Source organism: Gekko japonicus, unplaced genomic scaffold (assembly GCF_001447785.1).
Source record: "Gekko japonicus isolate JY-2015 unplaced genomic scaffold, Gekko_japonicus_V1.1 scaffold5600, whole genome shotgun sequence".
Classification (NCBI taxonomy): domain Eukaryota; kingdom Metazoa; phylum Chordata; class Lepidosauria; order Squamata; family Gekkonidae; genus Gekko; species Gekko japonicus.
The window spans coordinates 17,646-19,586 of record NW_015166608.1 but is presented as its reverse complement, the minus strand read 5'-3'; the positions used below and the strand labels follow the sequence as shown (position 1 = coordinate 19,586).

The 1,941-nt window shown below is 55.1% G+C and overlaps 1 long non-coding RNA gene across 1 annotated transcript; it reads right to left on the bottom strand.

Annotated features, from left to right (window-relative positions):
• Window positions 1–359: 359 nt before the first annotated feature.
• Window positions 360–1,646, bottom strand: LOC107111424. The gene is made up of 3 exons (XR_001482556.1): window positions 1,624–1,646; window positions 1,248–1,344; window positions 360–436 (listed from the first exon to the last, which is right to left on the bottom strand). It is a non-coding gene; the product is annotated as an uncharacterized LOC107111424 (long non-coding RNA).
• Window positions 1,647–1,941: the final 295 nt, after the last annotated feature.

Below are 1,941 nucleotides of genomic sequence, written 5' to 3'. Positions count from 1 at the left end.
CACAATGGCAGCAATTTGCACCTTTGGCACCTGTGAAAGACCCTTACCCAGAAAGGCCACATTCCCGTAGTTCTCCTGCATGACGTCCCTGTACAGAGCTCTTTGTCCCGGATCCAGCAGGGCCCACTCTGCCACGGTGAAATACACGGCCACCTCCTCAAAGGAAAAGGGGCCCTGGAAGAAAAGGCAGATTCCCTCGTCAGAGACGGCACACGGGAAGGGAGTAGTCTGGGAAGGGACAGGATGTCAGGCTTGGGATGGGGGTCAAGGGAACCGCATTCAGAGGATCTCTCATCCAGAAGCCCCCCTGAGAAGGGAGGAGGGACCTTGGCTGACCCCCCCCCGCTCATCTCCCCTACCTGGACTGGGGGAGCAGCAGCTGTTTCCACACCTCTGCGAAGGCGAGGGCTCAACGGCATCTGTTCACTGCCTCTTCCTGAGACAAAGGAGGGAGGGAGGGAGTTTTGCTTGCTGGTTCCCTGCTTCACGCACCCCCTTCCCTTGGTTGTGAAACCTCGCCCTGTGTACACTCAACCTATTTTTAAACACTTTTTACTAAACTCTGGGAAGGTAAAAGAAAAGAACCAGGTACCTATTGAGCCTCAGGGAGTATAAATGCTGCCAACATATTTCAGACTTCTGAGAGACCTGAGTGTGGCGGGGGGGGAGAACAGAGGGGACCCATGAATGAGCTTCTGGAGTCTCTCCTGGCATGCTGACTTCACAAGGGGGGTTTTCAGGCAGATGCGACGTCAACAGGACACCACATCTGCCCCAAGCCCCTCCCCAGAGACCCTCCCCCAAAGAATTTGGGGGTGTTGGGCCATCCACAGCCCACCATCCCTACTTCAGCATCCTGTTTCCCCCAGCAGCCTGCCAGGTGCCCTTTTAAGGATGGGCAGAGAAGCCAAATTTCCCCAGGGACTGGTTCTCAGAGCTCTGCTTCCCCGGAAGGTGGAGGCTCCCTTCATTCACCAGGCTGAAGAGCTCTGCCTGCCTTTTCTCTTTTCAGCCACCTTGAGTTCCTCTCACGGAAAGAAGCTGAGATGTGATTAATAAATGCGAAGACTTGCCCTCCATGATTTTGTCTAATCTCCTTTTCGAGGCATCACAGTTAGTGGATACTGAGTGCTGCAAATTAACTCTGTGTTCTATGAAGAAGTATTTAATTCTTCTCCTGACCAAAACTCTCTACCCATCAAATTCACTGGGTGCCCTGATCGTATCCAGGCACGAGGAGTCCTTACCACAGGAGAGGGCATCTTGGGCATGCTCCACGGCCTGCGTTCTCTGCCCTTCCGCCTCAGGGAATGTCGCTTCTTTCTTCACGGATGGTGCCCACATCTGAAACAGCAGGGAGGGAGAGGGGTAAGAGGTGGAATGGGAAAGAGGCCAAGGAATGGATCCTGCCCCACTCCCAGACTCTGCACCCTCCCATCAGCAGACCTGGTGAGTTATCTGGAGAGATCAGGAATTCTCCAGTGGAAGAGGCTGCTGAAGGAGGCCGTTAAACCTCCCACTTGGGTGATTAACACTTGGACAAATATCTCCCAGGGAAACCTGAACATAAGGCCAGATATCCTTGCTTGAATTGGGGATATCTCTGGAGGGAATCCCCCTCACCTGTCCTGCCTGCCTCTTCTCCTCGGCCTGACTCAGGAGGAAGCCTTCGGCCAGGGCCACCGCCTGGGAACTGGTCTCCGGCCCGCATCCTCTGACCCAGCCCTGCATTTCCTGGGGCAGGAGAGTCAGGAACTGCTCCAGGATCACCAGGTCCAAGATCTGGTTCTTGGTGTGCCTCTCCGGCTTCAGCCAGTGGCTGCAAAGTCCGTGGAGCTGGCTGCAAACCTCTCGGGGCCCATCAGCCTCCTGGTAGCAGAACTGCCGGAAGCATCGGCAACGCACGTCTGAGATTGCAGTGAGCTGATCATGGATCTCTGG